This window comes from Anser cygnoides, chromosome 3 (assembly GCF_040182565.1).
Source record: "Anser cygnoides isolate HZ-2024a breed goose chromosome 3, Taihu_goose_T2T_genome, whole genome shotgun sequence".
In the NCBI taxonomy this organism is placed as follows: Eukaryota; Metazoa; Chordata; class Aves; order Anseriformes; family Anatidae; genus Anser; species Anser cygnoides.
This window is the reverse complement of record NC_089875.1, coordinates 75,763,899-75,789,327: the sequence shown is the minus strand read 5'-3', so window position 1 is coordinate 75,789,327 and position 25,429 is coordinate 75,763,899. Positions and strand designations below refer to the sequence as shown.

General features: G+C 38.8%; 1 long non-coding RNA gene across 1 annotated transcript in view; it reads right to left on the bottom strand.

The window, feature by feature from the left end:
* Window positions 1-25,146, bottom strand: part of LOC106032562 (uncharacterized) — a 30,475-nt gene extending 5,329 nt beyond the window's left edge. The window contains exons 1-2 of the long non-coding RNA XR_001204928.3: window positions 25,030-25,146; window positions 24,303-24,377 (exon numbers count right to left, since the gene is read on the bottom strand). This is a non-coding gene — a long non-coding RNA (uncharacterized lncRNA). The remainder of the gene's footprint in view (window positions 1-24,302; window positions 24,378-25,029) is intronic.
* Window positions 25,147-25,429: the final 283 nt, after the last annotated feature.

Sequence of the window (25,429 nt, the reverse complement as noted above, 5' to 3'; positions counted from 1 at the left end):
ATTCACTCCAGGGAGTATGTGGCTGTGTCATCTGCTCTGCTCCTGTTTGAGCCTGTTACCTTGCAAAACTCTTCTCTACATATATCTCCTCCCATTCTGAATTATCATACTAAGGACCTTGGTCCCAGCCTTCACTGATTCCCATAAGAGCCAATTCTTTATTTTTCAAAGGTTTTTCCTGCTCTTTTATTAATCTATTTGTTTCTGAAAGTGAAATACTGCAAGCCTAGATGAAAACTACACCTGCTTCAGTAGACACTGTGCAAGCATCTTCTAACGGCTCTGCAGATTTATTTCCATATTGACCTAATTAGCATTTCTTCTATTTAACTTCTAAGTGTCCGTAAGGCAAGATAAACTGAACTAAATACCGTGAAGCATCCATGATATTTCAGCCAAGAGCAGCAAACTCATTTAAACATTGACCTCAAGTAGGCACAAGCCTAAGATTTTGGAACAGAAAGATTAAGGAATTTGCACTCTGCTTTTTTAAAGGATGGGAATTTACTTAACAGAAAGCACTTCATGAATTAGATAAAAAAAATGTCTTAGAAAACCAAAGGTTTTTGATAAAATAATATTCTTATTCTTATTCTGTTGCCAGAAATGCAGTAGCTCTGATACTGTAAGTTTTAATAGCAGTTCATGATGCTTTTTTTCCTCTTTCATTTTGGCATTTATTTTAAAGATTTTAGATTTAATCTGTGAATTATTTTTAAAGAGTATTGTGGTGATTGATGCAAATATCAGAGACTGCATGTTTTTTGGGTTCTTCTTGTTAGATGCTGTCTTACTTTGTTAGACACTAGCAACATCTAGTGGCACAGCGGCTCCGCATCCTCTTAAAAATTGCTTGCGATCGAAGAGAATTAAGATGATGATCAACTGTGATAGTTTTACACACACACACACACACACACACACTCTCACTTGATGTAGGATGCATTACCCCAGCCAGTCTGGCTGCTTACACACCTTTACAGCATATTCATTATATTCAGAGTGTAATCTTTAACCTGAAGTGTAACCTGAATTTAGGCACTCAAACTGATAAAGAGAACTGTTGAGTACCTTACCTTGATTTTTTGCAGCTGGACCTATGGTTAAGACTTCATAGTCTGAGTTTATCCAAAAGAAGTGTATTGTTTGTAGAAACTTCAGCATTCAAAAAGGAGAAATATACAGAGATTTTTTTTTTCCTGAAACAGCACTCAATTTCTCTATCTGTGTAGCTAGGAACTATTTGCAAAAGACTGGACATTCTGCCTCAAGTAGTTAATTCTTACTCTTGTCTGTAGTCTCCTTTATTTCAATAGGAATCAATTCTGTTCAATTGATTTCACATTAAATCAATTTCAATTACGTGCTTGAGGAGCTGGGTTTGTACCTTAGACTATTCGGGCAAAATTGCTTTCATCTCTTCGTGTTGTTTTTCTAACATCCTCAGCACAAAACCTACCCTGTAAGTTATTCAGGTTTCGTTTATACTCTCTGAAGAAGAAGGAAAAAAAAATATTGTGAGTTTGAACACATTCAGGTGATACTCAGGTACTAAGATTTAAGATAATATTATTTAAGTAAATGGACTGAAATAGCTGAATTTCATTTCTAAAGTTAAACATGCAATAATGAGTAAGGCTATCACTCTTAAAATGTTATAAAAACAATTTAATTACATAAAAATAGTATGCTGGCAGAACAGGGAACTGATGGGAGGGCATCAGGCTAGATCATGGGTTAAAAAAAAAAAAAAGCTGAAATTTTAAACTCTTTTAGCTGCCGTTTCTCGAGTGCTGGAAGATTTTTTTCCCTTTCACTGTAGTTTAGCAATTTTGTACAGTATTTAGTTCATTCAAAGTATAGAAACTGAGTGAGACTAAAAATGAGAGTTTGTCTTCCTCAACCAATCTACAAACAAAAACAAGCCATGGAAGACTAAAAGTTAATCATTTTAAAGCCTTGGAAAGATTGTAACCGTAAACAACCCATTTAATTCACTAGCTACGACGAATACTTTCTGATTAACAAATCAGTTAGCTCAAGACACAAAATGTTTTAATTTTAAAATGTCCCTAGTCTATTTAAAATAATTTTGTTCCATTAATAAAGGGATTTAAAAGATGCAATTTCTGCAATTAAATAGAATTCCAATTTAAGAAAATTTCAGTTTCCATCCACAGCAGTTTAACACAAAGATTTATAAGAGTATCAGACAATAAATAAGAAATGTTATTTGACAATTTAATGATAAAATGTTAAATTAAGGAGTAGCATTGCGTAGGTTTAACATGTAGTTTACATTTATTTGCAGATCAACATGTCTATAGTTAACAACAAAAAAGAATCAAGTATTTCTGAGGAAAATTATTTGAAAGTATAAAAATGGTGCAAGACTAAAACCAGTAATTAGTTCAGTCAAGATTTCTTGCCTTGTGATAGAAACTGTGGTTAAAATCACTTGACATATTAACAATATATAACCTACAACAATACTATATACACTATTTTTAAGCAAGAGTACTGAATCTTGCTTGCTTTTCAAGTTTCTTCAGCTCAAATTGAGCCTAACAGGCAAATTCTTAATATCATGCCCATGTGCTTGTCACAAACTAAACAGACCATGACAAATGTCACACCAATACAATGGCCAAGAAACACTGGACAGTATCTAATAGGGAAAAAACAATGATAGGGTTGTACCAGAGCTACAGAAGTCCTCAAAATAAAGAGAAGGCTGTAGAGGTGCTCCTTCACCATGGGATGCCAACTGAGCACTGCAACCACAGGTGATATGACAGGGGAAGAAGAGTTGAGCTCCTCAGTTTCATTGACAAGCCCAATTCTGATGGGCACTCCACAAGAATAAAGACATGTATTTACTTTGTAAATATATCAGAACAGCTACCTGAACAACATTTTTAAACTGCAATATTACTAAATCCAGTACAGTCTAAATGCTAAACTCTAGGTCCTCATTCTGGCATTCTACATGATCTCTGTGAAACCTTGGGAAAGAATGACCAGTTCCACTTCATGCAAATATTAGGTCTCAGTTATAAAGACTGGTAATATCTCTGCTGTGTGATGAAAGAGGGTATTCATACGATCCAGCTTTAGCCATCTAATTTAAACAATTATTCTCTCTGCAATCTTGCAATGGCCAACAGAGAGAGAAAAACAGTCCTTTTTTTTTTTTTTTTTTTTTCCTCCCCGGAGGTGACTCAGACCATGTAAATCAGAGCTCTCTGAAGAGCCTGACAATAGGAAGAGTTTGGGTAATAGGCTGATCATATCCGCTGCCTAAGACTGGATGATGTGAACACTTCCTTAAATCTTTTCAGATTGATTCAGCTGCTCATTATGAGCCTATTGTACATGAACAATTTAAAGTGTAAAACTTGGTTTGGTTTGAAACATTTCCCTTTCCTCCTATCTGGAAAAAAAAATGTATGATTTACTTCATATATTTAAATAGGATTCTTTGTAACCCAAAGGCTGCTGAAAAGATTCTGCTGAATCCAAATACTCTCTCATGCATGGAAAGCTATGTCATAAAGGTGAATGTTACAGGAATTAATGAAAGTATAAAAACAGAATTTTATAACAGAACCTGATCTGAAACCTTCCAATGACCTCTCTGCAAAGCATTAGCTTCAAGCCCTATTCAGATATAACTCTATTTAAAGCATACTGAGCATAAGCATCTTTGGGAGTTGAATTATTGGGCCTGACAAATTTGTAGGAGATTATAAGCATATGGATAAAGACAACCTGAGAATATGTAACTACTACAGCTAAGTGCATTCAGAAGTCTTTCTATCAAGTATTATATTACAATCCCTTCACTTTTTCCAATAACTTTCTTAAGAAGAAATAGTATTTTAATATCTGCAATGTTCAATATCTGAGAGAATTTAGTATATTACAATATTAACATTATAAGTTCAGGATTTCATCATTCTCAAGATCATTGTCATTAGCTTAGTTTAGTCTGTGCTATTTTCTGTCCTTCTCATAGTCTGCACCACAAGAAAGAGATGAAAAAAATCTGATGCTCTTTAGACTCTGTGGAAGATGAATTACTTTCTCCTCTGTCTTATCCTGTATCACAAAGTTTAATGGCCTGATACTATTGTCCATGTTTAAATACTCAGCAATAGGCATGTTTTGTCAAAGACACTTACCTAATGGAATAAATAAATAGTAAAAAGAGTATATTATGGATTTTCAGTATAGGATTCTGATGGTTCTCAAAATGTATATATATATTATATCAAAACCAGGAGTCTGAACTTTGCCATTAGCAATAATCTAGGAATTTTGTTACATATTTAGTGATGGTAGTCATGTCGCAAAGTGTTCTTGGAGATCAAAAATAACCCAGATTTACTACGTTCATTAAGACCCAGTGCTAGCATGTGTTGAGTTACTCCTGATGGGCGCCATCTTCCCTTTACATTATGAAAAAGAACTTATTTAATAGCCTTGTAAGCTTTACATAACATTGTAAAATACTACATTTTAATTATATGTGTTGCTTTTCATATTTCTTCTTCTTTTTTTTTTTTTTTTCATAAAAATCCATTAAGACTGTAGAAACAAACAGAAGAAAGAAATTTGGACTAAACTGTGACAAGAACAAATAGTTCACATGAATTTGGTTACAAGTTATTGTAAAATCAGCTAATCTGAATTTCGATTATACACGGAAAATAGGTTAGTAGAAGTCCTAATTAACTGGAGGTCTAATAGAGAGAGTATAAAATCTGAAATTTGATAGTACATCAGATATACTTTCTGATGATAAATCTATTTCCAAAATGAAACTAAGCAGAACTCAAAGTCGTATGTAATTTGTAATACTGTACATTAATCAATTTTAAATAAAATATTCTTGATTGTGAAACACAGAAAATATATAAACTTTAGTGTTGTCTCAAACTGAAGAAATCACTCTCTTGAAAAGGATTATTGTTTTATTTATGCTCTGCAAAAATACAAGTGAAGTCACTTGCTGTCTCTCCTTCAATCTCTCTCTCTCTCAAAATATTTAAGACTTGAGAATACAGTCATCCAGCATGGCATTTTTCTCTTCTGAAATAACACCTTTGCCAGTTGGAAAGATAGAAACAGGGAAGGAACAGGAGGGGAATCACCTGAGGCCAGCACTTAAAGACAGAGAAAAGGAGGGTAAAATGTCATCCAAAAATACCAAAACCAAACAGTAAATCTCAGGTGCATGTTGGGGTGAATGGAACAGATGAACAGAGGAGAGGATCTCTGGTGGAGGGAATAGATATTTTTTCTGAAATTTTAATTTCCTCTAATTCAAAACTACACAGATTTCCAGGGTTATTTATTTCCTGTCCATCTCAAACCCCACCATGTTTCAATCCAGAATAATGTCAAAGTTCAGAAGGTTTAGGACAGATTTTCCAAATGCACAGATCTTCTCAAGGAAGCCCTTCCACAGCCAAGGGGCTCAGCTCATCATACGTTTCAAAGATCCTCAGTGCACAGTTGATCATAATGTTTGGCCACATGTATGGAAAGAGAACTGTGGAAATCCTCAGAATACTGTTTTCAGAAATAACTAAGGACATACAGGGTGTTTTCAGTGCACAACTTGAGATGCCCTGAAAAGTGTCTAATTTTCAGAAAATAACATTTTCTTGCTTTGTTGGTTGCACAAAAACTACACGCCTAAAATCATAAAATGTTTCTGATATCTTGTTCTACTTCACCCCACTCAAACAGGCTAGCATGAGATTACATCACATCCCACACTTCGAAGCTTAAGCAAGCAGTCACTGCAAAGTCTGGAGTCCCAATGAAGCAAAACTTCACTCACCACTTTATCAGGAGAGAGAGTATTGAAAAGGATCTGTAATGAAAGTATAACTCAGGTACATTCTTTGCAGAAATGTGATAACAAATCGCTTCAGTAAGCACAGAGGGTTTTGTATTAATGACAGGTGATGAAATTCTCATGCACTAATACTAGGTTATATATTTATATCATCATCTGATGCTATTATTTGGAAATTTTCTAATAAAATAATATGGTTTTCAGTCATCTAACTGGATATAATTATTGATCACATGATCTCATTCAAACCTGTTCACCATATCAAATCCACTAATTATGTCCAGTAGTATATAGAGCCATATGATAGTTCTTAAATGCAAAGTGTGTTTGTGTGTGTGTATATGCAAACAGGGGAGAGAGAGGGGCCAGAAAGTGTGTGTCACATAAGCATATCATTATAAAAAGGATATCTTATTATTTGGCTTGATCTGTTTATTTGTGCTTAAAAACCTCAACTATTTTGCATTTATAGAAATCCTAGCAAAGTAGTGTAAAGTGACATTGAACAGGCCTGAAAGCCATCTACTCAGTTCATACTCTCATGGCAATGTTTTATAAAATGTTGAGTTTCATCAGCCCCTGAATTGAAAAGATTGATTTGCTTGTCATGTTGAATAGAGTCTCAAAGAAGTCTAAGGAACAATTGACCCTGAGCAGAGCTGCAACAGTCTTCTGGGCATCAAGCAGAAGGCAGCTCAAGATTTCCAAGATAACTCAAATTGTCTCAGTTATGAAAAACAGCAACATAGCTCACTGTGGACTGAAAGGCTCGAGAGGATTTTCATAATTAAGACTAAGAGAAAAGCTTCTTTAAAAGCTGCATTTGCATAAATACAGTTAAATCTCCACTTGCACATGCTTGACAGAAAAAAAATACAGATTTGTTTTCATATTCATTCTTACTTTCACTTTTAATACAGTTCTTCAAACTTAAGCCACACTGGGATTCTTGATGAATGAAAGAGAAGGAAAAATGAATTGGTGCTGACTTCTCATGGTGGGTGTGCCAGCACTCATGACGCATAGTCACACATCTCAAGCTGCAACAGTCATAGGGATGGGAGCATCCTATGGGGTGTCCCTGAGGGGTGTAGTTAGATCCTGTGTCACAGAAGCTGATGGTCCTGATGCAATATTTTATTTATTTATTTATGTTTTTGTTTTGTTTGTTTGTTTTTTCATGTGAAGAGAAAAATACTCTTAAAACTAAGTTGCTTATAGACTTGAAATTCCAGATTCTGATGATTTTAGATCAGGGAGAAGATGGATAACCAAAGAAAAGCCATTTGATTATAGTTCAGGTATTGCTTTTCAAAAGGCAAAGGGGTTGTTTAGACCTAATGGATCAGTGAAATAAAGCAAGTAGAGGAGCACTGCTTGAGATATAAAAGGCTGTTGCTCCTGTGGACCAGGTGCTGCTTCACATAGGTTACTAAGAAGCAGGAAATGCCTGTCTCAGCTGTTGACTGACATTACAGTTGCCCATCGCTGTGTGCCTAAAACACTTTAACTGTTCATTAAGTCCATTAAACTCAGGAGGTGAGGTGATGGTTGTGTGAACCTAACTCCAATGTAAATAGAACATGCAAGTCACATGCATCTATTTTCAGACCATTATTTCAAATCTGGCTAATGAAGAACAAGTGCTTTTACACCAGTGCATTCCAAGGTTGAGCTGTTTTATAGTGTGCAAACCCAATCACCTCAACTGGCTGCATTCCCACAGGCAAGGCAAAAGCTAGCCATTAAATTGCTGTATAAAGTGATAGTGTGACTTCTGGCAATGTTCAAATTAAGGTTGTGTCAGCAATAGCCTTTCCATTACGAACCCCCATTTTTCAGTGTTTTTTATGCCTTGAGATAAAATCCACCTGTAATTCTTCATTCAGCGCCTCAACTCAATGGTGAAGTTTTTGCATCCATCATATTGCCTTTTTTTTCTTACTGATTCACTTTCAGCACTAAACACAAAATATTATAAAAGAGGTGCAGTTAAAGAACTGCAGCAAGTGGAACAAGTGGAGCTTCTTTCATTTCTCAGGTGCTGAAAAAGAAATGGGATAAGGCCTCAAACGTCCTGCTGGCAACACTTCCCTTTTCACCTGAGGCTAGCTAGCATGCATCAGCTATTCTAAGCTAAAAACACAGCCGAGACAGAGTCTGTACCCTTGTGCAAAGTTACGTTCTGCATTGCCTTCCATGTATTTTTACCTCAGGCTACTTGAAATACATAGTACCCCGAGGTAAAACGCAGCTTTTGTGGTAACAAAGACAAGCCTTATCAAGGATCCCAATCCCACCAAACATTAGAAATAGGTTTGTTATAGAAGAGGCATTAATGACCTCAAGAGCCATGCATGTAAAATATATCACCACCCTCATAGGAATGAATGGCTTTATTGTCATATTTTGCCTTATGCCCAACCTCACAGACAGCTCAGGCCTCTTAGCATGCAGAGCAGCTAGCTGCCTGTAAAAGCTGGCAGGTGCTGGGGCCCACCTGCAACGGTACGATTGTTTTCTTGCTTCAATTGAGATGATCTGTTACCTTGTCTGAGCACACGCTATAACATCCTTAGATGGTGGTTCGTTAAAACTCAGTGCTGGGGTTGGAGACTAAGATGTCTTTTACATAACAAAATGTAAACTGAAAAAAAAAATAGATAAATAAATAAAATAAACAAAAAAGCTTGAGGCTGATCAGAGGAGAGAAAAATCTCTACCTGTCCTATTAGCTGCATGCACGTATCGAGCCACCCCAGCTGTAGCACCCGTGGTGCTTCCAGAACTGCTGCCCCTCGGCACAAAACCCATGGGGCCAGGTCCGGATACAAAAGCCACATGGTTTCCTTTGTCACCTTGCACCTGCAGCCATGTTAACCAAGCTGCCATGCCCCATAAAGAGCCCTGCAAACACTGTGGCACTGGAGTAAGGGCACAGCAAGTGTGCACTGCTCCTGACTCACCAGGAACCTAAATGATGATGCGGGTGGGAGGACTGTAAGCATAAAAGCCAGCATCTTCCAGCCCCAGCCCTTTCAATAGCTTGCGGCTTGCTTGTTCAAACCACCTCATCAAAGTTAAGGAGAGAACTACTGGAGAATTTTCTGTCCACATTTTTTTTAATCAGAAAATGTGGTCACTGAATTACATTTCCTGTAAGTGATATTTTAAATTTGACAACACTGCTGTGTTTTTTTTTCCCCATCAGAAAATTCAACCACCATATTTTGCTCTGGGTGGAAATGACTCTGATATAAACACTTCAGTTCTGTTTTGAAGCCGAGGCTTGACATCTGTATACAGCTTTATACAGCCAAGTCCTACCACCCTGTATATTATAGCACTGATCTTGGTTTCTCATGTTAAAACCTTTTCATTTTCTATAAATAAATATTTCTGGAGCACAGACTTGAAAGTCTGGCCCAATGAGTGCAAAAAAATTTATTCAGAGAGAAGCAACTCCAGCAGACAAGAAAGCGTCTGTAGCTGAGAGGTTTGTGCTGAGGAGGAATTGAAAAGAAGAAAGCAGAGACCAAACAGATTCGTTCAACATTTGTCTGTGCCGACTGTTGCTGAACTTTGACTGCAGAGTTAGCATTGCCCAGCAAAGAGAGAGACCCTCCAGCCTCTTATAAATCAATGACTTGAGCATTCCAGCATTTATTCTTGTGTGCTGTGTACAGTTGTTTTCTGATGTCCTCTGGTGCTACAGCCTCATGCTTTGCCATTCTGAAAGATGCTGTAAAATGCTCCTTTCCCTTTTAATTATTTCAATTATTTTAGGGTGGCATCAGCAACATTCAAGACACATTTAAATGAGACTTCTCATTGTGAACAGGAACGACTGTTTAGTGGGAGCTCAGCACGGTAAACAAATACCCTGACCTTGAAAATTTTCAAAGCCAATGGATACAAGAGCGACTACAAATATTTATTTATATGAAAATTTACTGCACTTGGCTTTATCATTCTGAGTTACCCACATTTCAATTTTCCTAAATATGCTCAGAAACCATGCTTTGTGACAGAAAGGAGAACGGTGGATATTGTTGCCATGGAAACAAAAGCATTTTTCTTCTGCTCCAAAAATGTTGTCTATTAGAGACCAGCAAGGGAAAAAAATAACATATGTATATAATTAATTTTACTCTCTGTCATGTTTTTCTGATTTCAAAAGATTGTTTCTGATAAGGCTTTCAGAAACAGGGACACTTAACCACACTGGGAATCTTTACAGGCAATGGGGTGCACCGTTGCTAATGTAGTGAAGCGAAGGTGCTTTTTTCCTTGCTATCCCCATGCTTCAGTGGGAATTTTATTTCCTCGCTTGCTGTTGTATTGGATAAGACATTCAGATAGGAGCTAGATCTGCATTTTATATTTGGGGCTTAGAGCTACTGCCTCTTGATGTATTGCTGTTAACCGGCCAAATAAAAATGAGAGAGATTTTTTATGAGCAGACAGTTTGTTAAAATGCGGGTGATCACTGCTTATTCCCTAAAAGCTTTGCCAGCTTATTCTTTCTCAGACCGTGCTTCTTCCTTTGTTCTACATAAATATGACCATGGACTTTATTCCTTGGGGAAAAGCTATCATTTTCTTGAAAGATGCTGTGAGTTTTGGCATTCAAAAAAATTAATATTTTACCATCAGACTGGACACATCTACAATCCCCTTCATATACATCTACATGCAAAAAAGCACTTAAGCACGATCTCCATTTGGATACCAGTCTGGTCATCTTGACTTTGTGTAAGAAAAGAATTATTGTGATTTTTTTAATCAATTAATATGCATATTCTTATGAAAGTTTTTGCTTTGACCTCACAGCCATGCATATGATGTGCTTCGTTGCTGATGGGGATGCATACTGGAATACTCAAATATCTTCTACTGTTTCATCTTCCTCAGTTTTGGAAGTAGTAGATACTTTGTGCTCGTCTTGTATTCCAGTACATCATAGGTAATTATGTGATTTCTTATTAGCTTTTTGTTGATTAGAGCTTATTTGGTGCAGTTACTTGTGATTCTGCAAGACATGCTACATCATCCCTTTGATTTTTTTCCTAATTAATTGAAGAGTCTGATGATCTACTTCCAACTAGTTTTTAAGTACCCTCAATTATTTTTTGTTTGGGAATTGATTTAGAGTTGAAACATGTCTCAACTAATTGCAAGTCATAACACCACAAAACTGTATGAATTAACAAATATTAATGCATACTTAACAACTATCCTAGATAACAATATTTGTACACACACACAGAGGATGCTGCTACAGGCTGAAATTAGAAGGCAGAAACAATGCAGTATATCAAGTCTGTATTTCTCTAGTAAATTCAAAGCAGGATAAGGAATATATTCCTTTCAGACTAGCTCCAGCATCTGCTATGATAGGAGGAGTTTCTAAAAGATCATTGTGCCAACAGAGGTTTTGCATTTAGCTACCATTACCCAGATAACATTCAATATGAAGCATTTCTCCAAATGCTTTGATTACTGTATCCACCTTTAGAAAATAAAAATAAAAAACCCATATACTTTTAATTTCTCCTGTTTGTGATTCAAATTATGTTTTATAGATTTGCCAAGTCGTGCAAAGAAACATCAACTCATGTTCTGGACACACCATAAATCTTTACAGGAAGAAAAAAAAAAAGTGTTTATAAACCCTTTAGAGCTGCTAGAACATTAAGCGGTGCTATTTTTCAGTGTCTTCCATCCATGAAGCTACATTGTAGTATCAAAAATTCAGCTGTACAGACATCACAAAAAAAAATAAAGGAAAAGAGGTGAAGGATAGAAATCCAGCTTTGACCTTAGATGGTTTTAAAACCTACTCAGAATATTGTGTCTTCATCAATGATTAAAAGTCACTCCCTTTTAAAATGTATGAAGCTCTTATTTTTATCTGGATGACTGTTACTACCTCACACTGAGAAAAACGGTGATAAGAATGTGAAAGCCATTCAGACAACTAAAAACAGCCCAAATGTAAACCTTTCCTTTCCCCAACTCCTAGAAAGAGGTTGGCATCCTGAAGGAGGATAAATGCCGGGGACCTAGATTTCCCAAAATAATGAGTGCTGGCAGATGCTTGGCTGGCATTGACACTTCAGGAAGCCATCACTCTGGGAGGATAGATGCTGTGAAAACCGGGCACTTTTAGAAAATTTAAAAGAATGTACTTGAATACCAGGGTGCCCAAAAGTATGGATTTGATTTGATAAAACACATTTTGCCTCTTTCTTAGGTCTCTCATTCTTTACTCTTTGCATGTCTTTTTTTCATTGCTCTGTCTAAAACCAGAAAAAAATGGGGAAGAAAATAAAAATCTATGGGACTAGAATAATGTGCGTATATACATATATTAGTTGTATACATCCATATCAGTCAGCATACTAATTTTTATATGCTGTTTTGATTGCATCCTTTCATTCTTGTCATTACTGGTTGAAGACACTCCAGAGGGTTTACTTTTGTTTGTTCTGTTGGTTTTGCACATAGCAGAGACTCTGTTAGTGGAAAATACCATTTTGAGTCTGCCCCATTTAAACAAATCCTGTCTGCCTACCAAGAGACTTCGTTTGTTCCAGTGAGAGAGATAGGAGTGAATTAAAGAGCAAACATTCCTTTCAATAGGGAAAGCCATAACTGTTTCTGGTCCACGTCTTTAAACAAAAATAGGGTCTCTTTATTTTCTGCCTCCAGGAAGGCTGAAGAGGGAACACAGAAGTCCTGAGAGCTCTAGGTCCATGGATCATCCCAGATAAGTGAAAGAGAGGATATGGCATGTTTTTTCACCTTGTTCTATGCTTTTCAGCAGCAGGAAGTGAGTCCTACAGACATTTCATGAAAAAGCCTATGACAGTTTGCCTTGACTGTCATAATCTCCAAAGATTCAAACCACAAATTAGACAGAAAATAAAATATAACTCAGGTATCACAAACTTGCAGGGGCCTGCATTGGAAGGCACATTAAAGCAGCTGGGTCTCACCTCCCAGCATAGGATATTTGGCTGCGTTTCCATACTTTGAAAAGGTGCATCACTGAGCCATCTGGAGCAGCCTTTTGGCCATCTCAAGCCTGCTCACCCAGGGGAGTTGGTGAGCTCCCTGGGCTGGTCAAACCAGCATCAGGCTGGAGCCTGATGCAGACAGGGCACATAGCTAGGGCAGAAGCAACTGCCAGAGGGATTGCAGTTGCCAGAGCTTAGCTCTATCACACAGAAAAGGAAAAATCAGGGCATTTTTATGTTTTCATAGAAACACACTTTGTATAGGGGCATCTAGCATCTGGGGCTGGCTGCCTCCTAGCGATGACCATGCTAGCTAGCTTCAGTGAAGCTGTGAAAGCAGGGAAGCTTTTCTCACTGGGCAAGCTGATGATGCTAGCCATGTGCATGCTCTCCTTGTGTGCACAGTTTAAGCACTTTCTAATCGTAATGTAGAGAAGAGCAGAGATTGCGTGTGGTTTTATTCACAGGGACAATGTTATCAGTCTGTGGGAATGCACTGCAGACTGAAAGCTACAATAGGATGTAGAGATTTCTGAGCTAACTTTAAACAAGGAGCTTGGGTATCAGAAGCAGCCTAGTGTGGCAGCGAGAGCTCAGTGCAGCCTAATATAATCTGTTTAATTGTGTGTAGCTTGCATGGAAAGGAAAACTAGATTTTATCAGATATATCTAAATACTTCTTAATAACCTGTGCTTTCATCAGTGTTTTCGCTACACCTTGTTCTTTGTGAGCAGTACTTAGCAGTTTATAGTCCTTCAGAGAAGGACTGACTGCAGCTGTGAAGCAAAGAGAGCAGTAACTCTGCTTTCTTTCTTTTTAAATATTCAGTCTGCAGACATCCCCTGCTCAGTGCTCTCTGGAAAGGAGCATCAGGCATTTTGCAGGAGATGGAACAAATCTGGAAGAATTCATGGGGCTGATTTCTAAGGTGTAGGTCCAAGCACAGGAAAGAAAATGGTAATCATAATCAAAATGAAAAAAAAAAATAGAAATCTCTTAAATAGATGTTAGAGAAAGAAAACGTGTTTTCACAGGACCTCTTGGGGATGAGGTTACAAAGGCAATAGCTGTGTTATACCCCCTGCAGGTATATCTGGAAACAAATGTGGGAAAACACCAAAACATGCACAAAATGACACTCATCACAGTTCTTGCATTTGATGTTTAAGTTATTACATCCATCTTTCTTGCTAATATGCAGCCCAAACAACTTGATCTAGACCCAGAAATCCCACTGACATTTGGGTGGGACATGACCAGTCATTTGTCACTGCAAATTGCAGAGTACTAATGGTTGAAGATACTATGTTATTCCATCTGTAATTACTATATAATTTGCAGCATTACAAGAAGATTGTAGTGTAGAAGACAGAAATGAGTGTCTAGTGCCTATTCTGTAATAACATGGAATCTTCTGTGTAGGTTCTTGGTCAGACTTTACCCTATAATTATACAGCTTTTTACATAGTAGTTTGTCTGCACCCGGTAACATAAAGAAGAAACCGATAGCAAGGACTGATACAGATATATCGGAAGCACAAACTTCTCAAAAGCTCTTCTCTAACACTCTCTGCTAAATTTCTAATACTTTTCAAACTATTTGTTTCAATTTGCATATTTTAAAAATAATCCCCTCAACGCCTGAAGGTTTAAAGGGGATTGACCTAGATGGGCCTCAGCCTCTTTCTGTTCTAAAGTTTCTTAAAAGGATAATAGTGCTATTCTGAGAGCCGGAAAATGTATCGGTCTCATAGCCTGTGAAGAAAAATGCCTAAACTAAGTATCTTGTCTACTTTTATTTCCTTGTTTTCTCAATATATCTTATCAGGAAGACTACTTCAAAACAGGCATTGTAAATTCTATGGATGCCAGAATAAAATACTCCGGGTCCATAGTTCACTCTCAGAAGATGAAAGAGCCTGGAGAATGGAGAATCCATGCTGCTTTTTCGATAGGTAACTCAGGAACAAAAGCAGCTCCATTCTGAAATATGCCAACCCTACCCACACATTGCAGATTTATAGTTTTGTTTGCACAGTGAAATTTACTGATCACAAATATCAGAAGCCCTCAGCTCACCTTAAGACACTCAAGGGACCCAAGCACCACGGACACAGCTTAACTCTAGCAAGTGAGGCAGAAATCAAAATTGCCTGGGAGGGCACAGGCACCTGGAGGTGGGGGAGGCAGTGGAGAGGAGAGGGACTGAAACGAAAGAAAATCAGTTGGTAGGGAACAACTGCAGGATGTCAAATGACAAGGGCACCAACTTCATCCTACGCTGAGTTTAGTGGCATCATTTCCTTTGCCTTCATCCTGAAATACAGGTGGGACCTTGGGCTCAGAGGTGACACCTGAACCTCCCAGAGGACAAACAGCATCTCTGTGTGTTGTGGTTTTACCTTGCTGGCTAGCTGAACTACACCACAACCACTCTCTCTTCCCCCTCCTCAGAAGAAGAGGGGAAGAAGAAAATACACTGTAAAGAAAAAAAAAAAAAAGAGGTTCACAGGTTGAGATAAGGATAATTTAATTAAAGGGAAGAAGAAGACAAAAAAAAAAAAAAAAAAAAAAGAAAAGAAAAGGCCATGTGGAAGCACAGAGAAAGAAGAAAAAAAACCTCTAATTCCTATCAACAAGCAATGTTCAGCCATTCCCCAGGAAGCAGGGCCGCAGTACATGTAGCGGTTGTTCAGGAGGACACACGCTTCCACAACAAGAACCCCCCCTCTCCTTCCCCTTTCCCAGCTTTTATTGCTGAGTGTGACACCACATGGCATGGGACATCCCTTTGGTCCCTTTAGGTCAGCTGCCCTGGTGTTGTCCCCTCCCCACCCCTTGCCCACCCCCAGCCTGCTGGCTCTGGGGGTTTGGAGGCAGTCCTGGTGCTGTGCCAGCGCTGCTCAGCAATAGACACAACACCGGTGTGATACCAACGCTGCTCCAGCTACAAGTGCACAGCGCTATATGGGCACCTGCAGGGAAAGGTAACTCCATCCCAGCCAGACCCAGTACACTATTTATCTCCAGCTGCAGTGAGGGAACACACTGCAGCCACAGCAGAAACCTCTGCTGTTATTTCTTAATTACGCTAGCAGTAGAGGGGAGAGTTGAGTACAAATAAGCTGGGATTTGTGGTAGAAATCTGAAAATTTTCATGTGGTTTATAACCACACATAAAACGTTATTGTCCCTCTATAAACTCTTGCAAAGGTTTGCCTTCAGTGATACAGAGAAAAAAATAATCTTACTATAATTTTAAAGCAATGTAAAATACCATTGATCTGCTATAAAGCATTCTCCCAGTAGATCATGATGCATCTTAAAAAAAGGGATGGGTACCATGGTCCCACTTTAAAGAAATAATCTAGTGTTTTCCTCCATAAAGAAATCTTAGAAAGAGAGAGAGAAACAGAAAAATAAACTGCTGAACTGTTGTTTTCCATTGTACTCAAAGATACTAAAAGCAGCTGAAATGAAACAAGGTTTTCCACTCCATTTTCTCAATCTTAAATTAAAAAAAAAAAGGGGGGGGGTGTGCAAAACAAAGGGCCCAGCACTACCTTTGTCTTCTTTGTCTTCATATAATCTGGTTGCCTGAAGCCAGGAGGATATGATAAGGAAGGAGTTTGGGACATGTGCTTCATTTTTGCACTTTCCCTTAAATGCCTTCTAGTTCTTTCTGTGTGACCAGTGGACTGGTTTCAGATTCTTATGGCTTTATGCCATGTTCCTTTTCCATTCAGGAGCTCACAGATGAGGTGGCACCTCACAGAGCACCAGGTATAGAGCCTTACAGAGCTGTACACAATTTCTGCCATATAAAGCCCTGAGGGGTAGAAAGAAGTGAATGAGATAGCTGCCATCTTCTGCTCCAGATCCTTTGCATATTTTCTGTAAATTTGAAAAGGCAATTGCTTAAAGGTAGGTGAGAGGGTGACAGAGCTTTGCTATTACTTTGCTATTCCCAGCAAGATCTCCTGTTGGGGTAAATATACTGTTGTATTTGGGGATGTTGCCATGGTCAGAGGAAAGTGCAGGATACCTCATCTCCTAAGTGCCTACAGCTGTGCCAAGGTTTCAGGATAACTGTAACCTTTCCTCATATGCATCTGTAAATAGCCAATTTTGCCTTCCCAAAGTGATGGTGGCAGAGATATCTAACTGAATCTTCAGTCAAGACCTCTCCCTTGGGTAGAGGGACTTTTGGTCTGTAATGTCCTTCCAATTACTCAGGAAAAATACTAAAGGCCAAGTGTTCAGTTCTGTAGCTGACACAAAATAATTCAGAAATTATATTTTATTTCCTTATGAAAAGAACATAGCTCTGATAAGTTACCAGAGTCATCTTAAAAATATGCTGCCTCACACCTCACACTGATGCAGGAAATCTGTCTATGAAACGCGTGCAAACAATGTGATCTGGAAAATTTTCAGCTGCTTGTAAATTTAATTTGATCTTAAAATAGAAATGTGAGTGCTTTAAAACAAAACTGAATGAGGAAGCTCTTCAGATGCAAGGGAGAGGGACACCAGCGAAGCAGATAGCAACAATACGGCCTTTGTTTTGAGGGGGAGACCACCCACCCCAGTGCCACACCTCACACAGCATCCATCCCACTCAACAGACATTGTACACAGTCACAGCCGCTTGCACCAGCAGGGCAAGGCAGGATCCGTGGAAGCTCTCACAGCACTGTGAGATAGAAGGGTTACACCTGCTGTGCTGTGTTAGATAGCTCCCCAGTGCTCTCCTGGCTTTGCTCATTTACATTATGCATGTGCTACCGCGTCTTTGGGCTCTAGCTCCCTTTGAGAAGAAAGCCCTTTGAGAAGAAAAGCAGACAAAGTTCAGGAGATAACACTTTCTAGGGACTGTTTTCTGTACAGGATGCACATAGCTGCACCTCACACTGTCCCCCAGCTGTATCTGATCTCAGTCACAACTGAGGGCACACAAACGTCTCTGGGAAGTCATGCTACAGAAACACCTTTCTGGCATGCTGCAACACAGCCCTCTCTCTGTTTATGACATCTACAACTGAGAACAACGTTACAATCATAATAATAACAACAACAGTCCAAGGGGTTGCATGACCAGAGTAAAAATGCTAGGCAAAGTTGAAATGATTAATTTATTGCTGAGAATAGTCCTGAGCAACATGGACATGAGCCCTTCAGTATCACTTGACATGAGACAGGTCATTAGGTTGGATGCCATCAGCATGACCAGATATGATGTAGATATGACCATACTCTGCACTTCATATCTCTTTAATACATCCCATGAATGAGCACCACCTCAGAGAGGTAGACTAGCTGAACAATGGATGTAATCTGAATAAAAAGGTTGTTCAACTAAATGGGAGGTGGAATGATGCCTTATCCACCTCCATATAGACTTTTCCCATAGGAAAGTAAGCCATGCGGACACATTACAGTCTGGAGTCGGTCATAGTATGGTTCTGATATGAAGCAACAGTTTAGAGGGCAAGTGAAGGATCAGGGGAAGGAAGGGCAGCTGTCTCTTCAGGGACAACCCCAGAGCCAGCAGCCTGGTTTTCACACTGTGCAACCATTACAGCGTGGCTCTGTAGCTACAGTATGTGGCAAGAAGCACTGAGATGAGTTCTAGAGAAAGATCAAATACACAAAAACAATTGCCATATGTGCGAATAAATGTAAAACCGGCTGAAGTCTCAAAGGGATAACCTGAGGTCAAATTATCAAAATTTTGAAGGTCATTTAATTTCATTAACGCATATGCAGCAGCTTCAAGTAATTTTTAAGCGTGTTTTGGCTATAAAATGTATGTTTTCATTAAACGCATCATTACTTTTATGGCCTCTGCAATCAATCTCCCTTTTCCTCCTTTTTAAACATGAGAAACCAATCAGACATAGACACAAACATTTATATTGATGAGTTTCTCTTTAAGTGTGTGTGATAGCTTAGAGGCAAGAGAATGAGCTATCATTTCATGACACATGATAAAAGAGATGATTTTAACTACCAGAGAAGAGACACACTTTAGAAGACAAGGTCTGACACTGGAGAGGGGGAAAGTATCCACAGGTGATGGGAGAATAAGAAACTATTTTTCTTACTTATGTATTTCTCTTCCTTTTAGTATGCATTGCTCACTCAGTATAGAGCTCAGTACCTACAAACACTGCTCTTTTCCTACAGTACCTACACAAAGTATGTAGACATGCATAAAATACACAGATATGCTATTTCAATTCCTCTCTTCTGTTTCTTCCCAAAACCATGAAACACATCATCATTTTATCTCCAACCGTGACATCAACACTTCATCAAACTCCTTCAGTCACTGACAACAGAGACCCCTTCTAAAGACTTTCTTCAAATAAATACAATGAGGAAGGTGTTTGGTGTCAATAAAAGATGCCACTTTCCCCTAACTTGACTCTTGGAAACAGTGAAATAGTTTTGGGCCAATCTTTCAAAAACTTCAGTCTATCAGACAGAAGCAGGAGGGTGAATTTCTACAGAACAAGAAAACTATTTCCTAGTCAGACATTTAGCAAATCCTACACTATCTGAGAGGACAGATGGATGGAATATTCTGGGAAACCGAAAAAAAAAAAAAAAAAAGAAAAAAAAAGTAGAAATCTTAGGTTCAAGGGAAGCTCTAAAGAACAGAGTGCAACAACAACTCAGAGACTCTCCTGTTCAAAAGAATTTATTAGCAGCAACCCAGTTACAGATGATTTCTTCTTCTTATGCTGGCAGTCGCTGCAGTTTATCTATATAAAATGTTCCCAGGGCTGCAAGGCATAGGAAGGATGCAGCTCAGCAGGTGCCCAGGCAGGGCTGCCCCAAGCCTGCTGCTGCCCATGTCAGGAGCCGTCGGTCCCCTTGGCACAGGGCCCCTCGTGCTTCCTCCTCAGCCAGCCCTGGGCACACCATGGCCGTGCTGCTCGAGCAGCATCGTGCCCGAGGCTACGGCTGGCTGCACACACAGAGAGCCAGCACGGTGCTCAGTGCGTGATCCTCAAACCCAGGAAATCCTGCACGGATAATTGTGTTGACTGTGTTTGCAGTGGGAAGCAGTAATCAGCAGCTCGTCATACAAACATTTTGTGAAAACTGCAGCCAATATCTTGTTTTAAAAGCCTGTGCCAAGTATGATTATCTGAGGAGAGTGCATACATGTATAAATTTTGGCAAAGATTAAATGTTAACTTTGCCATTGCTGACCTGCTTAGAAGCTAAACTGCACTAACAGTCTGCTACTATATGCTTGCTGTATCTGACACAGTGGGGCTCTGCTCTCAGTCAGGGCATTATAAATAATGATAATTAAATGAATGGATGAAATCACACACACCCCATCACCGCGTTCCTTTTCCCCCCTCTCTCATCTTTATACCTCAAGCTTAGAAATAAATGATTCAGAACCCCTTTATCACAAACAAACACCATCCCGTTGCTTACAGTGGAAATATGTGCCTTTGCACTGTTGTCTAGACACGCCATACTTCAGGAATTCAGCGTGCCTTCTGGCCTCCGAGTGACTCATTAAACTGCAGATCTGTACAGCACAAGCAACCAAAGGGAGGCAATGAAAATAATTAGCCAGTCCTGTGGTTTTAAAAAGCTCAAATAGTAATTAAAGCAGACAGCTCTGCAGAATAAATCATTTTTAAAAGATTAAATTAGCAAGTGCATTCCTGCTGGTTTGGAAAGCAAATGCGCTTGTTGGTGCAGTGGTGGATGCTTGGGCTGGATTGTTCCCTCTGACTTGAGGTGAAGAAGGAAGGGGGGACACAGATGGTTTATGACCCATCACAGCTGCCCACTGGGCCCTAAAATGCCTGAGGGGAAACGTGATCCAGTCTGTGGGAATAACGGGCTGCCATAAAGATGAGGGCCTGAGAGAGTTTCACACCTCAACCAGTCATTAGACCCCTGAGTTCAGGCCTCTCTCTTGCATCAGCTTCTCAGTCTTTGAATTTGTAGTCTCTTCATTGGAATAAGGAAAACTATATTGGACTTACTTGCAGTGGATATTTTTCTGCTTCCGTAACCCACAGGTAACTTCCATAATACAAGGTAACTGCTGAATTAGAGAAAGAGAGAGAGAGAGAGACAGAGAGCCTACAAATATGCTCATGTTGCAATAGCATTTTGCGATACATACTTGGAAGTCAAAGGATGATTGAAGACACCAAAATCGTGTCTGTAGCCATGTTTAGTTCTTTGAGGCATCACAACCAATCAAGGATTTAAGCTGGCATTTTAGTAGTAAATCGGAAATCTAAGAGAGATGAGAAAGGGCCTTGGAAATAAAGACAAGTGAGTGGTTTGATTGAGAGCAAAGGGGTGCCAGCTGAGGAATACAAAGAGATTGATGACTTCACATTAATAGTGTAGTTATTAATAGAGAAATTTTCTTTGCACATGAGCAAGGTGAGAAGGCAGATGTCAGAGAATGAGATTCCAGGAATAAAGATGTGAAGTGGAGAAAACCTGTGCTGGTAATGCATGTGTGTGACCGGATAGGAAAGTCTGTATGTCTCAGAGGCTTTATATGGAACAAGTCTATGAGCTGCAGACATAGCATGAAAGTGAGGACTTAAAAGTCTCAGCATGTTACAGAAAAAATGAGTGACCATTCAGGAGAAGCTATCAAAGGGACAAAAAGCACTCAAAGGGAAGGGCAGTGCTCAACAAAATATGCTGTCTGCACACACAGACCGTATATTTTCCTTTGACTGATCACTGTCACTGACAGGTTTGTCTACTCTGCTGCTTGCCACTCACTTGCTGCTTGTCACTCACATGCTGCTTGAGTCCCGAAAGACAACATTGTGTGACACTTGGTACAACCTGTGTCAGATTTAGCAGCTATTTCTTTCATAAACTAAGGAGTCCTGAGCTGGAACTGATTAGCGTGAAAACACATAAACAGTGTTTAAGTTACAGACAAGCTACAAATTAAGGAATCACTTCATCTGTGCTATGAAAGTTTTAAATCTTTAGGATAACTTAAATCTTTTGGATAGCTTTATATATAATCATGTAAAGCACAGATTAAAGCAGAGTTCTCTTTGTGTGAACAAAGTCCGAGTTGATATAAATATTCTCAGGCGGTAATTAAATGGTTTATCTGCAAATCCAAACATGATACCAGAATTTGGACTTGCGCTAATGTAGCTACGCCGTGAGTGGATGAGTTTGAAAGTCAGCTTAGTATGAAAAAATAGTGAAGGTTTTCATTAACATTCCTGCTTCAAGAAAATATTCCTGGCTGAATTTAGGTGTCTAATAATTTGTTTTATTTAATTGAGTTGATCTTTTTTTAATGCAAACAAGCCTTAAGTCTTTGTAACGATCTGCTTGAGGAAATTAATACAGATTGGAGTTTTCCATGACAAATTTCACCTTTTAACTTTCTGTCATTTCAGCTGAAGGGTGCCTGGGAAATTCTGTGAGTACATTACTTTTAATTAAAGAAATGTGGTTGTTTTGATTCTCTTGCAGAACACTTCTCTTCAAACCAGAAAAAATAATTCATCTTGGAAGAAGAGACCAAAACAGGACATTTTTTACCACTATAATAAATTCTTGTTTACCTGAAAATAGGAACAACAGCAGGGACCATTACATAATCTACGTTATAGCAGTAACCAAACAGGAGGTCTAGAATACTCAACAGACATCTGATTTTGCAATTTTTTTTTTTGGTTAACCATCGGCAACATAAGTCAGGTTGTATTTGAGAATCCATGTAAATGTGAAGTTTCAAAACAATCAGTTATTGCTAACACAGTGTAAAATCAAATACAAGAAGATTTGATAATAAAATTTTATCCAGGGTACTTCTCCTTAATAAATCTATGTGAAAGATATTTTTATTTTATTTCAATATTCCTTTTCATCTGTGTGGAAATATATGCTATACAGAACAGTGAAAAATCTTGTCTAAAGGCATTCCACACCTTGTTTTAAGGGCAACCAAAGGAATTAGAATAGCATGTGTGCATGCACTTGTAATTTAGTATAAAATACTCAGAAGAAAGTTTGCATTTTACCTGGGCCAGCTCAAAACATATTTCAAAATCTGTGAGTTTTGGTCTAACTGTAGTATTTTTCATTAGGGAAAGGCTGATTATGGTACAATCATGAGAGCCTGTGATGTGAGCCCCTGCAAACAGCAGCCACCCAGCTGCTTTACAGCTGCTTTACAGCATCCTCAGCATCAACTACATCAGCTTTCCATGGCACACATCAGACAGTCTTCATTAAGCTCTCCCAACAAATAGCTTTTCAACTGTTGATATAGTTCAGTGGAGGAGGAGACAGCGAACAATCTGAAAACTCACCCTGGCAGCAAACAACTTAGAGCACAAGGAAAAAGACTGGAGATCTTAGGCTGGCCTCCCCATAACTATCTGTGTCTAGGTGAGGGGGGACCAGTCAAATGTTAATGTGAAGTCATGCTCTTGCCTGGCCTCCAGAATGACAATTATTGCATTTGCCTGGTCTTGGAATTAATTGCTGAAAGTTATTATTTGTTAGTGTTTAAAAAAAAACAATGGGGGTGATCTCGTAAGGAGACAATTTCCAGATCTTTGCAACATTCTTTGCACGCCCTAACCTTGGCAGCCAAGGGAATCTGTAAGCTCTTACACTAACTTAGATAATGGATCATTGACTATGAGCTAGATGCAGCTCTTAACAGTTCATGAGCTACTTAGAGAAGCAGCATTTCCAGTCTTGTTCCTCTTAACAGCAGCAGCTCTGGGTATGAGCTCAAAAAGAGTTACCCAATTTGCTGGGAAGTATTTACTGCTCATGTAGCCCTGGAGGATAGTTCAGAGGTGAGATGGAAACATCTGATGACCTTGGAGAAACAATCAATACAGCCTTGGTGCAAGCCAGCAATCTTCCTGGCTTCTTCAACTCGACTTCTTATACTACCAGTACAATTCTGACAGACTGTTTATCAAAACCACTACAAGCAGGAGAGCCCAGGGGAGTAGTACAGGCCATCACCTTCCAAGCACATACTCCTAGAGTTCATCCATGGCATGCACTGTTTCTTTCACACACACACACACAAAATAAAAAAAAAAAAAGGTTCCAACTTAGACTTTTGAATTTATCTAAAAATAATGTTCAGGAAAACAAAGGAGCTTCTCAGAAAACAGATCCCATTTCCCTGTTGCTACCTACAAGAGCAAGTTCTGTAAAGCCTGAAGACACTAGTGTCCAGCTTACACTGAAATGGTACCTATAGATAAACTTACCCAGATGGACACTCCATTGCTATCTGTGTATCAAACCTTGGCATTCCCAATGGAGAGCAAAACTTCATATTTTTTAAGAACAAAAAGACTCATGTCCTTGAGCACAGGAGACATTTTCCACCTGGCCTTACCTGTGACAACAGGGGCAGAGGATTCACGATTATTCCTGTTTCTTCATGCCACTCTGCATGCTTTAAATCACAGACCTGCATAAGATACATTAAACAAAATATCTTAGGCACCTCATGAGAAATTATGAGACATTTTGTGCCCTCTAGAATATCAACAGACATTTATGCAAGGAAAAGTTTATTACAGATCAAATGTTTCTGGAACAAATCTAAACCCAGATGAAAGAAACTGCACAGCATCATTGTGACACCAGAAATTTTCTTTAAGCAAGACACAAACACCCAAAATGTCTGACACAGATGACAGCATGTCTACAATTTACACTGTGTCATACCAAAATTTAGCCAAGGGCTCATCTACCTGCTGTAGCTGTTAGTGATCAAAATAAGAGAACTTTGGAGGTCAGTCAAGGACAAGAAGAATATTATATGCACAGTCCTTTTTATTCTCCACTCTCCAGGGAGAAGATGGTAAGCCACTGGAAAGCAGCACTAAGTAAGAGGAACAAAAACACTTTCTGGATATTTTTCTGGAGCTTTGTTTGGGTTTAAAGTGCCTCTGGCAAAGCACAAAAATTAGTGAGCAAGCTAGCCAAACATTTTATCCTTCACAGTGAACACTGAACTCCCACTAAGATTTGCAAGGTGCAAATGGAGTTTACAAAGCACATTAGTAGAGCTATCCAAGCCCTAATATCTGATTTTAAAAGTGTGAATATTAACTTACAATCAAATTAACTTCAGCTTAAAAAAATAAAAAATAAAAAAACACAGCTAAAAGCCAAGCACCGAGACAGAGCTCTTCCTCCTGCTGAGATCCGAGGCTCTTACCCCAGGTCCTGATTCAGCTAAGTGCCTACATGCAGGCAAAAAGCCCAAAGCACTCAGCTGGAGTTGTCAGCTGACTTCCTAGACTATGATTCACTGTCCTGTTTGTATGACCCACATATATGCCTGACCACAGGCTAAAGAAGAAAATTATATTAGCCTGCATGAAGCAAGCCAGTTGAAGACTTCACTCTCTATTTACTTCTTAGGTGAACCTGATAGCAAAATAAGTGAGAAGAAAAATAGTGAATTTGATTTACCATGTGCCACTGCAGAGAAAAGTTAATGAGTCTCTCAAC